The 13,813-nt window shown below is 41.7% G+C and overlaps 1 long non-coding RNA gene across 1 annotated transcript; it reads right to left on the minus strand.

Annotated features, from left to right (window-relative positions):
• Positions 1-10,796: 10,796 nt before the first annotated feature.
• On the minus strand, positions 10,797-13,045 carry LOC309363441. The gene is made up of 2 exons (XR_014165349.1): positions 11,610-13,045; positions 10,797-11,579 (listed from the first exon to the last, which is right to left on the minus strand). It is a non-coding gene; the product is annotated as an uncharacterized lncRNA (long non-coding RNA).
• Between the last annotated feature and the right edge of the window lie 768 nt (positions 13,046-13,813).

Below are 13,813 nucleotides of genomic sequence, written 5' to 3' on the forward strand. Positions count from 1 at the left end.
CTCTCTCACACACACACACACACACACACACACACACACACACACAGAGAGCACTCTCAGTACTTGGGCATGTTACAGACATGTTATAAATTCAGACATTATTATAAATTCACATAAGATTGTGACTTTGCAAAACATTATCTGGATTTTATTAAACCTACTTGGTATGCTTTAGTTCAATGTTCTTCAGCCTTGGGTTCCCAGATGTTGTTGGACTACAACTCTCATCATCCCTGACCATTGACTAAGTTGTCTGGGGATGATGAGAGTTGCAGTCTGTGATATTGGGAGTTGCTGCTCTTCCATTTGGGAACCAGTAGGTATCTTCTATTTTGACGTTTTCCGGCTTATGCAGACAGTTAAGGAAACGTCTTTTGTAACACTAGTTAGCTGATGGGCTAAATTTTTATGTGCATTTTTGTAACCTTTGTATATAACGAAATTGTAAGGCTGTCGTCATGCTGCAGTTCACACAGATGCCTATAGGCAGCAATGGGAACTGCAGTGCGACAACAGAACAGTAGGTGTGCAGGCATGCAGGCAAGCGACTAAATGAGCAGGCAGCCCAGGCAACCTGCAGAGCAACAGCTAGAACAGGCCGGGGCAATTCCCCAGTAACCATACTGCTGAGCTGTTGCTGCACACCTCACACCAACGATGACGTTTTGGCCACAGCAATGTAGGAGTCTGAGGAGGAAGGGAGCAGAAGCAGTCTTGACCTGGCTGTCTTTTGTGGCTCACCTGGGCCGTGGTTTGGCTGAGCTGGAAGGGGTGTGGTTTGGATGTACCAGAAGAATTGAAGTGGGGTCAGGAAGACAGGGTGGAACGGATCAGCAAAGATTGGGCTGTGCAAGCTCTCCTGCACTCCCCCTGTCACCACAGCCTTTGGCAGTAGGGAGTGGTGTTAAGTTGTGGGTGAACATATCAGACGACACAGCGATTCTTCAAACAGCTCTTGTTTATTCACAGGCCAGAACAGAACTGAACTGAAGGGTTCAGCCAACCTGCTTATATAGAGCTCCACTACAAAGCAACAGTAACAACTTTCTGTAACTATCCAATTACTGAACATCACTTTCAATTCCTTATTTGCATATGTGGACCTGAGTGAAAACTATCTACAGTATCCCCCCTGCTGGCCCAGGGTGAGAACTTCAGTACATAACAAGCGGGAAAGGAGGGGAAGTCTCTCCCCCATCATTGTCCCCATGCTGCTGCCACTTCCAAGGCTGCTGCTGTGGCAAGGAGAGAGAGAAAACCCTGCATTGTAAAATTAAGGCTTCCTTCTCTTCAGGCACTGACAGCAACAGCGGCAGCGGCGGCGACAACAGGAGGAAACAAAATGGGAAAATAAACTTTTTTATCTCCTTCGTTCCCAGCAGCAGCGAGATGAAAAGGGAGGGAGGTTTGGTGAGGTGTAAGCAAAGGGGTGGTTTGAGAGACTTGTGAGGGGAACAGGTTTTGGGGTGAGCTGTGAGGGAAAGGGGGGGTTGGTGGGGGTGGAGGGGTTGTGGGCAAACTGTAAAGGGAAGAGGTTCTTCAGGTGTAAAGTGAGGGGGTTGATGGGGTGGGGGGGTAAATGAGGATGGTTAGGTGGTTTTGAATGCTTGATATTATATTGTGTTTTTATTTATGTTGGAAGCCGCCCAGAGTGACTGGGGCAACCCAGCGAGATGGGTGAAGTATATTATTATTATTATTATTATTATTATTATTATTATTATTATTATTATTATTATCAACAATAAGAGCAGGGGCACAATCCCCAGTATATACCTAATTGCTGTACATTGCTTTGATATTTTAAACGAAATTGCAATATATAATTTAAAAAAAATCACCTTTGGTTCTGTGACAGAAGAAAGGCGGGATATAAATGAGTAAATAGAATGCATTTGGGGGGAAATATGGAAAACAGAGACTAAAGGATTATCTAGCAGGCCCACACACTTTGACCCATTGTTGTCCAGTGGAATATAGGCAGCTATGTTCCCAGTCCTGTTATCACCCTGATCCATTTATTTAAGTAAAAATTTTCAATTAAAAGGAGTGGCTCCTTTTCAACCATCCAAAAATATAATGTAAGATGGAACGATGTTACTGGGTTGTTTTCCCCACACCATAAAACCCCCAACAAATTAATAAAACAAACTGTATTTATTACATTTCTGTTCCATGGATTCCCAGGGTAGCATGCAAGCCATTCCCCCATCCAGGCCCGGCCTGATCCAGACCTGCTTAGCTTCAGCAAGGTTGCTACATCATGTGCCTTCTTCTCATCAATCCATCTTTGCTGGGCAAAGTTTACGAAAAGCCATAAATGTTCACATGCGTGTTTAAAGACAACAGCAGGATAAACTCTGCCCTTGCCAACGAAGGTTCACAGAGCACGTCGGCTGTGTGTCAAAGGGCTCTTACAGCCTATCAAATAAGTGCTAGTGAAAGAAATAGGACTTTACACATCATAACAGGTATGGAGTAGTTTGGTGGAGAGGCCATAAATACCAGAACATTTTTATTATATGCCTGAAAAAATAATAATTAAGGGGTCCTTTCTGTATAACACCAGGAATACATTTCAAAGTGAGATGGGGACAGTGTGGCTGTATCATAATGTATCATAATGCAAAGCTATTTCTCTCAAGTTTACTGGTATATCTGTTATCTAACATTAATGTTTTGATGCGACACGGTGGTAGAATCCCAGACTGTATCGCCTCAGGTAGAAAATAGATTTTTGGACTGAACTGCTTTGAGTGGCAGGATGGTCGTATCAAAAGGATGTTGTAAAATTAGCATCAGGGAGGGGGCTACACTAATAATTTTCTCTATTATGTGCTCATTATCATGAGTAAAGGTACCCCTGACTGTTAGGTCCAGTTGCGGACAACTCTGGAGTTGTGGCTGGCACTCATCTCACTTAACCGGCCGAGGGAGCCAGTTTTTGTCCATAGACAGCTTCCAGGTCATGTGGCCAGCATGACTAAGCCGCTTCTGGCAAACCAGAGCAGCGCACGGAAACGCCATTTACCTTCCCGCCAGAGCAGTACCTATTTATCTACTTGCACTTTGACGTGCTTTCGAACTGCTAGGTTGGCAGGAGCAGGGACTGAGCAACAGGAGCTCACCCCGTCACGGGGATTTGAACTGCCGACCTTCTGATCAGCAAGTTCTAGGCTCTGTGGTTTAACCCACAGCGCCACCCACATCCCGGTAGCCAAGGTGGTACCCTCCAAATTCTGTTGGACTACAGCTCCCATCACCCCTCTCCATTGACCATGCTGGCTGGGGCTGATGGGACTAGGAATCCAATAACATCAGGAGGGGGCACAGATACATTAGCTACCCCTGTGCCGTACATTTACTACGAGGGGAATCTAATTAGGCTGAAAACCTGCTGCTTCTAGGAAGCAAGTCATATGTTTTAGAAATAACATGACTGAAGTATGTAAATTCTTGAATGGATAAAGGAAAGTGAATGGGGAAATTGATTTGCCAAATTATTAGCAGTGGAAATATCTGCTGTCTGCTAGTGGGTTGTATCAAAACAAGTTCTCCCTTGGCCCAATTAAATTCATGGAACTGTGCTAAGCATGCCCATTCATTTCAATTGGGCTCCTCTGAGTTCAGGGCCAACCCACCCTGAGGCAAGGTGAAGTGATCACCCCAGGCAATTTAAAAATATATGTATTATTATGTATATTCTGCCCATCTCTGACGGGGTTACCCCAGCCACTCTGGGCAGTTTCCAACAAATTAAAATACAGTAAGACATGAAACATTAAGAACTTCCCTAAACAGGGCTGCCTTCAGATGTCTTCTAAAAGTCAGATAGTTGTTTATTTCCTTGACACTGATGGGAGGGCGTTCCACAGGGCAGGCGCCACTACTGAGAAGGCCCTCTGCCTGCTTTCACCGGAGCAGCAGATCCCAATGTCGATCTTTCTTACCCTCCTTGTTTCTGAGGTAGATCATCCTTCACCCCTTTTTCCCTGGTGGGGAGGAGGGGTGCCATTTTGGGGTCTGCCTTAGATGTTCAAATATCTTGGGCTGGCCTTGCCTGAGTATGAACAACACTGGATGCAGCCCACTATATCTGAATTCAGGAGTTTGCAGACTTCTGGAGAAGTTCATTGTGCCGTTTCCGGCATTGCTCTGGCTTGCTAACAAGAGGAATAAATTTGTGACCGGCAAGGGGAGGGGGGCATTTTGTGTTGCCAGCTGTTACCCACCCACAGAAATTGAATTATTGCTGTGCTTTCCAAAAATAGGCTGCAAGCAACTACATGTTTATTACATGAGCCAGCCACCTGTGCCGTACAATGTTGCCGCGAGAAAGGAACCGGTTTCCTCAGAGCATACTTTTGTCTTCTGTGTGCATGGAATGCACTTGCTGGTAGAGCCTTACGTGCCATAAATATAAAGCGTTCAAGCTCTTCTGAGAAACCTGAAGGCTGCTGTAATGCCAAAGCAAATACATGGGAACATTGTTCCTTCTACTGAAGACACAAGAATGCAGTCATGCATTTCTCCCCCACCCCCCCAGCAAGGTCAAACTTCCACTGATGTCAACAGAAGATTTGTCTGGTGAGGGTTTGCTGCAGCAGGACATCGGCAGCAGTGAACTTTTACTCACAAATGTTGTCGCTGGCTATGCCAAGTTGTCTGCTATGCCAAGAAACCAACCTTCCCTTTTTTATTAGTCTAAAATGTAAGATTATGTTTACATCATCCCCCTTTCACCTATTACTCATGGAATACGAAGGCATCAACTGGACCATTTATTGTATTTTAATCTTTTGTTGGAAGCCACCCAGAGTGGCTGGGGAATCCCAGCCAGATGGACTGGGTATAAATATTATTATTATTATTATTATTATTATTATTATTATTATTATTATTGGTTCAAATCGAGATGCTCTCAAGTTCTTTTCCTTTCCCCGTATTAATTGCACCACATCTAGCTCCATGGCATCTCCTTCGCTAATTATTTGGCTTCTGTTTTGCACACACACTAAAACAGTGTGCCATTTTTAATCACGCACACACACCCCAATTCCTGTGTGCACTAGCTAGTCTATATACCTTTCCCGTGAGAAACTGCAGAAATAGTGAACATACCAACAAGACTTTTTAGTTAAATGAGTTTTGACCAGGTAACCACCAGTGATTGCTTAAAAACAACAACAAACAACAGTTATTTCTCCCAGCTGTACCTGTCTTTCTTCACTTTATTTCGTTTTCTTATGAGTTGCTCTATATGCGTTTGCCAAGCGACAAATACACAGCAGCTTAACAAAACCATAGGATACCAATCAACCATACAAACCAATAACCAAGGCAATAAAACCATTACCTGACTCCTTTTATTGCACTGTAATATTTTATTGTATTGCTAACCTTAAATAAAGGTCATTTTACATTCTTGAAAGCTGCCCAGAGCACTGTGATTACAGTGGAAGGGTGGAATAAATAGTTCCTTAAATTAGGGGTAGTTTGGAACACATTGCTGGATTCCAACACTCATCAGCCCCAGCCAGCATCACTAATTGGGAATGATGGGAGTTGTAGTCTAGCAGCACCGGGAGGGCAACAGGTTCCTGCATCCCTGCCATAAATAAATGCACAAACAAATACCATTTGCACAACTATCCAGGTAAAGAAAAGAAGTTACTCTGTAGCTGAATCCTTCTTTTGATCCTGGCTGCCTTTGTACAGAGCAGGCATGGGGTGTGGTGCTGATAACGCCAAGGTCACAGGTTTGATCCCCATATGGGACAGCTGTACATTCCTGCCTTGCAGAGGGCTGGACTAGATGATCCTCAGGGTCCCTTCCAACGCCACCATTCTATGATTCTATAACTCCCATCAGTCCCAATCTGGCAAAACATTCCACTTTAACTTGGCCTTTGGCTGATTGACATCCAATGCCCTTTTAAAATGTGTTGGGGAGGTTATTGGGTTGTTGTTGTTCATTTTACACTGTATTTTGTGTTGTAATTTTATGTCATTAGGTAAAAGGTAAAGGTACCCCTGCCCGTACGGGCCAGTCTTGACAGACTCTAGGGTTGTGCGCCCATCTCACTTAAGAGGCTGGGTCACGTGGCCAGCGTGACAAAGCTGCATCTGGCGAGCCAGCGCAGCACTCGGAAACGCCTTTTACCTTCCCGCCAGTAAGCGGTCCCTATTTATCTACTTGCACCTGGGGGTGCTTTCGAACTGCTAGGTTGGCAGGAGCAGGGACCGAGCAACGGAAGCGCACTCCACCGTGGGGATTCGAACCGCCGACCTTTCGATCGGCAAGCCCTAGGCGCTGAGGCTTTTACCCACAGCGCCACCCGCGTTTATGTCGTTACCACCTACCTATTGGTCTAGAGCCATATACAAATTTAATAAATAACAATAAATCAGGGTGGCAATGATCAAGGGTGATGGAATTCATAGGTACAAAGGTGCCATGGGCTTTGAAGATGCTCAAACTCAGGACGAAACAGAGAAACGTGCTAGGAGGAAGGCACATTGGGCAAACCCTCACCTGATCAACTCCCACCTGGAAACCTATGTCCCCACTGTGGAAGGACGTGTGGATCCAGAATTGGCCTCCACGGTCACTTACGGACTTGCTGTTAAAACCGTGTTTATGGAAGACAATCTTACTCGGCTACGAGTTATCGCCAAAGAAGAGATTCATAGAATTGTAAAGTTGGAAGGGACCGTGAGATGCAGGAATTTTTTTCTCAAACCCATGACTCTGAGGTTAAGAGTCTTATGCTCTACTTGCAAACAACGCTAGTGGGGTTTCAAGAAGCACTGTAAAACTCTAAGAGGTATTGTTTAAAGGAAATAGGAAAAATGAGGGAAGATAAATGGCAATATAATGAAAGAAATGTGTATTGAATGGTAAAAATGGATGATTACCAGAGAAGCTGAAGGAAGACCAAAATTTGAACTTTGTTAAAATCAGATAAAATGTGTATGAGTGTGATGTATTGAAAATTAATAAAAATAATTTTTTTAAAAAAGAGTCTTATGCTCTACCGACTGAGCTATCCTTGCAAATGTGCCTGATTGAGCACAGCTCACCCACATCTGGAGGGACACCGATGTCCCATCCCTGATAGAGAACTTTTCATTGCTAGATCATAAAAAAAGTTCTCAGCCTAACCACCAGCAAGGAGCACTCGTAACAGTAGCTACAGCAATAAATGCACTCCCTTTGTTTGTTACCTATGTTAATAAAGCTTTTTATTTAACTGTGAGCCAACAGGGAAGTATGTTGGTGCCTTGCACTACATTCCTCAAAGCCACAAGGTTGCTTTCTTTTGAAATGTCAGAGGCAGGTCAGCTTTTTTCAGAACAACATCGACGGTTCTGAGTGCAAACCATGACGTTTGTTATGCAGAAGCCAATGGACTGGTCTTTGCCAATATCTAGCCCACTTCAGCAGATCAGAAACGAGTCTTTATTCAAACCAGGAAAGTGTTCAGAAATACATTACTGCAGCTTCAAAACGTTTTAGTCCTGTTCAGAAGGAAATATCCTTGGAAATGTATTCTTTAGAATGGAATTGAAAATTAATAATGGGGAAGACAAATGCATCTCACTGAGGAGGGTACTACACAGAGAACGACCACTTAGGAAGTCCATCATGGGCCAACTGATAGCCCTCAGTGGCAGCAGAACCAATAGGGCAAAAAAAGGTAAAGGACCCCTGGATGGCTAAGTCCAGCCCAAGGTGACTGTGGGATGCAGCGCTCATCTCACTTTCAGGCAGAGGGAGCCGGCGTTTGTTCACAGACAGCTTTCCGGGTCATGTGGCCAGCATGACTAAACCAATTCTGGCACAATGCAACATCATGACAGAAACCTTGGTTACCTTTCCTCTGCAGCGTTACCTATTCATCTACTTGCACTGGTGTGCTTTCGAACTGCTAGGTTGGCAGGAGCTGGGACAGAGCAAGGTGAGCTCACCCCGTCGCAGGGATTTGAACCGCTGACCTTCTGATTGGCAAGCCCAAGAGGCTCAGTGGTTTAAACCACAGCGCCACCCGTGTCCCCTGTTGATCGTAGGGTCCCAGGTGGTTATATTGAAGAAGGTGCTTGGGTACTTAGGTCTCAAGCTATTTAGGGTTTTGTATGCTGACACCTCGAATTGGGCATGATAGCTCACTGGCAGCCTGCACAGCACTTTCAAGGCCAGTGGTCCCATCAGGCTACCAAGCAAGCAGCCGCATTCTGCACCAGCAGCAGCCTCTGGATTGTCTTCAAGAGAACCCCCATGGAGAGTGTGTTGCAATTGTTGAAGCAGGTCACCAAGGATGGATAACTGAGGCCAAGCTATCCCCATCCAAGAACATTGACAAGGGCCGAACCAGCTTCACCTGGCCATACACAATCCTAGCCACCGAGGCCACGAGGCTCCAGTGAGAGGCTGGAATCCAAGCCTGTTCCTTCAGAGGAAGTGCAATCTCTTCCAGAACATGCTGTCCACCTAATTCCCAGGCATGGGAACTCTCCAGCCACAGCACTGCTCTTTTTCCAGGATTCAGCTTTGGTTTATTGACCCTCCGTCCTCCAGCCCAACACCAAACCAGCACCAATTCAGATGGAGAGAGCAGTGTGTCATGAACATACTGATGACACCATCCTCCAAATCCCAATGACAAATCCCCACAGCTCAAAAGCCTGTTGCCTCTGCTCCTGCAGCTACTCAGGAGACACCCACTCACTCATAAGGGACTATGTAGTAAAATGAGTCCACCCCCCACAAAGTCCCTGGACCTATTGATCTGCAAAATGGCAGGCTTAATCCACTTTGGAGGGGACACTTTTGACTTGATATTGACTAGTCCTTTTAGTATTTAAAAGATGGAAAGTTAATTCTTAGAATGGAAAGTTAATTCTTAGAATCATCTCAGGTGCCCCCAAAAGAACTCCAGTGGTTTAACAAAACAAAAAAAAACCCTGGGATCTTGCCAGTTAAAATGGAAACTTATTTTCTTATTTTCAACTACTGGTTTAAGATCATCCAGCTGGTGAGGAGAGGCTGCCAAAACTCCTTCTTCAGGATCAGAGTTCAATTACTGTTATGAAACAAATTATGGCTCCAGAACATCACAGCTTTTGTATTCATTTGGATTTTTCTGGGCTCTCTTTGGTATGAAACAACACACTAAATTACATTCTGGTGCAATTAATTTGTCAATGGTCAAAGAACATGGGTTCTTTGGTACATGCTGAGATTTTAGTATACGAGAACTTTAACAGAGATCATGAAGTTTCATCAAGAAAATGTTGATGTTTTAAAGGAGGGTGTAAGAGAATCAGCCCCACTTTATGAGGGGAGATTTACATACTTAGTGCACCAGATATCAAATACTAGTCACTCGTCAGATGAACAAAAAACATTTAATCATCTTACATAGACTCATAGATTCTATGATACTATGTAAGCTGATTAAATATTTTTCTGTTGAGTTGCTAATATTTAGACAAGTGGAAAGATGGTTTCTTTTGTGGCTACCTCTGTTCAGTAGAAATATTTCTTAAACAAAAATACTGGGCTGGTTAAAAGCGTATGAATGTGTACCTGTTTTCGCTACCTTGGTGAAGCTTGCCCTTCTGTTGTGACCTTTAGTCTAAACAATTATTTGTCCGTCCTGCACACACAACAGGTGAATCTTACCTGTGAAGCGGCAGTCAGCTCCAGAGCTTCTCCCACCCTCCCCTCCCTCAGTTAAGTCATCTTTTTGCAAGATAACCTCTTCTTCACAGGTACGCGGGCGCTGCTACGTCAGGGTCACTGTTGAAGGGCCAGAAAGGAATTTTTCTGCATTGGCAGGTTTTGCCTTTTGCATAGCAAAATGTCACAACTTTGGCGGTTTCAGACCTTGGGCAGAATCCTTTAGTCTTATCTCCCTAAATGGGGGGGGGGGCATGAAGCAGTGACCCATGCCCCCCTTGCAGTGGTTATACCAGGGTTCCCCGTTAAAGGGGTCTTGAGGGGAGGCATTCCCCATACACCGAGAAGTTGTCATTGCTCTCCCCTGCGACGGCAGCAAAACGGGGGGCGGGCTCTCTGCTTGAACATATGTTCTCCAGAGCCAGCCCAAACCCCACACATTCTGGATAACCCTGATGTCTCCTAGCTCTCTGGCTGGGGACTGGGAAGGATAAATGCCCAATGCCTGAGCCAAGGTCTCCCTACATCTGAAACTTAATATAGGTTGTGGCCAATTTTAATCCCATAGCACATTGTCTTGAGTCATTATTCTGCTCGGGAGTCACCTGGGGTTGGGGGGACTCCGCCTGTCCACGCAAATGCTCTTCCCTTTTTAAACTTCAAACAGCTTCTCCAGTGGCAATGTTCTGCGAGGAACATTAATGGGGTGGTGATGTTGTCAGTTTATCTGGACGCCACTGAAATAGAGTCCCAGTGATCAGGAGCAGTTGAGAATTTGATCCACACAATTTTAAATTATTTACATGGTAGACCAAAGGGTGTTATGTTAAAAGTCCGTTTGAAAGGAAGATGATGAGTATATTATTATAAGGGTGGCCCCATTTTAAAGTTTGGCAATCAAGTACTTAATATGATCTCAGTGAGTTTAAGATGGATAGTTTTGTATTTTCATTTGTATTATACTTCATGCTATATGTAACATTCCATGTTGTTTGTGGTCTATTATTTCCCCTCTGTTTTTATACTAATGGTCTTATGACCTTATATATAAACCTCACCTGATATAGTCACTTTTATCAACTTACCAAGACCCACACATTCTGAACACAAAACAGAGAACTCAGAGAATACTTATAATTTGAATAAAATTATATACAAACTTATGGCATAAACAAGCAAGAAAACTTACAAAATTAGAGATAGTCAAACAAATCTTAGCATTGTCAGAAGCAAGTGATATCCTGAATTTACATACATATATACAAGTGCTTATAAAATCCAAAAACCTCTTGACTAGAGACAAAAAACTGACTTCTTCAAAAAAATTAAAAGTGGTAAGACTAAAAGGAGTAAGAAATGTAAACATTTGTTGAAAATACCACAATGGAAACACTTATTTTTACTATATTCTGTTTTATAAAGTGCTGGCATAACTTATTGTGGCATGCTCATTTCACTTTTTTTCCATATTAAAAGTGTATTTATGCAAGATGATCTTCTATTTTAAACCATCTAAAATTAACACTTTTAGGAAGGAAAAAAGGAAAGCAATATTAATATCCAATATGACATCCACCAGGGGGAAAAACAGAAGAACGAAAGGCATCCTTAGATACCCAGAGTACAGTTGATTTGATACAGAAGATGATGAATGAGCAGATGGAAATTCTTAAAACAGAAATGAATGAATTCAAAAATGAATCTTAAAAAGACACAGCCATTTTTCAAATACAAAATGTCAATGACTGGAGGAGACAATAAATAAAATACCATCATCTTATGCACAAATGTCTGGAGAAATGAAACAAGTAAAGGACAGAGTGGAAATGTTGGAAAGTGGAAGTCAAGTGGCAAATAGAGACATGGAAAGATATTGGATGACATAGCATTATTGGAACTGAGAGAAAAAGAGCTCTACTTATGACACAGAGCACTTCCAGAAGATGATGATGATGAAGACGATACTAGGTATAAAGTCAGTATAAAGAGAGTTATGGTAATGGTTTAAAAAGAAACTTACAAACTAAGAGCACCTGCAAACAATTTGATGTTAACTTAAGAAAACCCATTGCAGAGAATAGGAATTATTATGGATAAATTAAATGATTTTGGTATGTTGGCAGGCTTTAAGATTTATTGCCAGAAAACAAATTTTAACAAAAATCTGACAACAGAAAACCAGAAGGTTCTGATGGAGAAAAAAGGGTTACAATTTTTAAAAAAGTTAAATACTTCGGTATTACTATGACAAATATGAACTGTGCATTTTTAATAATTATGCTAAAACATCGTCTGAAGTTAAAAAAGGTATGTCAAGATGAGAGAAGTTAAAACTCTTGCTGTTAGGTAGAATTTCAGTGATAAAGATTAATGTTCTGCCTAGAATGATGTTTTTATTCCAAACAATACCTATTGTGAATATTTAAAGGCAAAAAGATTTATCTAAGTTCTTATGGAAAGGGGGGGAAAACACAAGTCAAAATGAAAGTGTTGCAAGATGCAAAAGAAAGGAAAGCGGAGGTTTGGGTCTGCCTGATTTGAATCAGTATGTTTTGGCCTGTTTAGTGTGGATGAAAGAGTGTCTCTGAGAAATGAGAGACTTTGGGAATTAAGTCATGACTTAGGTTTGGATGGCATCATATTTGTGTTATGATAAGGTCAAAGTCAATGTGGACTTTAAAAAAAACATTTTACCAGACATACTATATTGAGAATCTGGAAGAGATATAAACCTAGGTTATACCTGAAGATACCCTTATGGATCTCAACGCTAGAAGCATTTCATAGAAAAGACATGATAGGCAGAAAAAGGGTTAACATACCAAGAATAATTAGAGTGGAACCAAGAAGACTAAAGTTAAAACAAGGGAAGGTCAGTCTCTCCAATGGTTTTCCTACTTATAACACAGATTTAAGTCAGATAAAGAGGATTTTCGGTATAGAAAAAAGGCAGACTTTGAAATAGTGGTGTACAGATAATGAACATGTTATTGCGATAATGTATAAATTACTGTTGAAATTTGAAATGCAAGAACAAGTAGTAGTAATAATAATTTTATTATTTGTACCCTGCCCATCTGACAAGGTAAAAGAATGTATGATTAAATGGGCAAAAGACTGGGCATAATATACAGATGGAACAATGGGAACATACGTGGATTAAAGGGTTAAAATACACATTGTGTTAAGATTTTTATAAAATGATGTACCATGGCATTTAACCCCTGAGACGTTATTTAGGATGTATAAAAATATTCCAAATACTTGCTAGAAGTGTAAAGAACATGAAGGGACATTCTATCTTGCTTGGTGGACACGTCAAAAAGCTAAAAAATATTGGACACAAATTCATACAATACAGAGATCTTTCTGCTTGGACAAACAATGAGAAACGGATTGTGGAACTTCCAAAACATGACTATAGCAGCAAGACTTTTATATGCACAAAGATGGACAGACTCATATTTACCAACAATAGAATGGTTGTTAAAACTATTGGACGTAGCCAAGATGGCGGAATTGACATGTTCAGAGAAAAGACACTTAACATTTACTAAACATTGGAAACCCCTTATAGCCATTTTGCGTGAAAAAGAAAATGAACTAATGGCATTTGGGTTTGAAGACTGAAGATAATGTTGGTTTATAGAAAGTGGCTTTTTTAGGTGTAATACTGGAGTGGATGAGTTGAATAATGTTTACAAATTGCTGATAGATGAGGAATTGGAAGTTATTTATTTTCTTTTTTCTCCCATTATTATTTTTATCTCCACTTTTTATCTATTTTCCTTTCATTTCTGTTTTTTGTGCTTTTATCTATATATATTTTACTTTTGACAAAAATATATGAGTTTCTGTATACCTTTTTCTAAATTCCAATAAAATATGTTTTAAAATAAAGTCAACACTTTAAAAATGCATATTAGGCAATTGAATTTTGTATCCCAGCCTTCCCATAGGGATTTTTAACTGATAGTCTTAAGAAAATATGGCTTTCAAATACTGAAATTCTGTACTGAGTTTCTGAATGTGGGCTTGGGTTCTGCACCACCTTGATTCTAACAGTATACCTCAGTCCAACTATTTGCAGTGCCAACCTCATGTCACTGTTTGTGAAATTCAACACATGGC

This window comes from Podarcis melisellensis, assembly GCF_964234715.1.
Source record: "Podarcis melisellensis genome assembly, chromosome: 1".
Classification (NCBI taxonomy): domain Eukaryota; kingdom Metazoa; phylum Chordata; class Lepidosauria; order Squamata; family Lacertidae; genus Podarcis; species Podarcis melisellensis.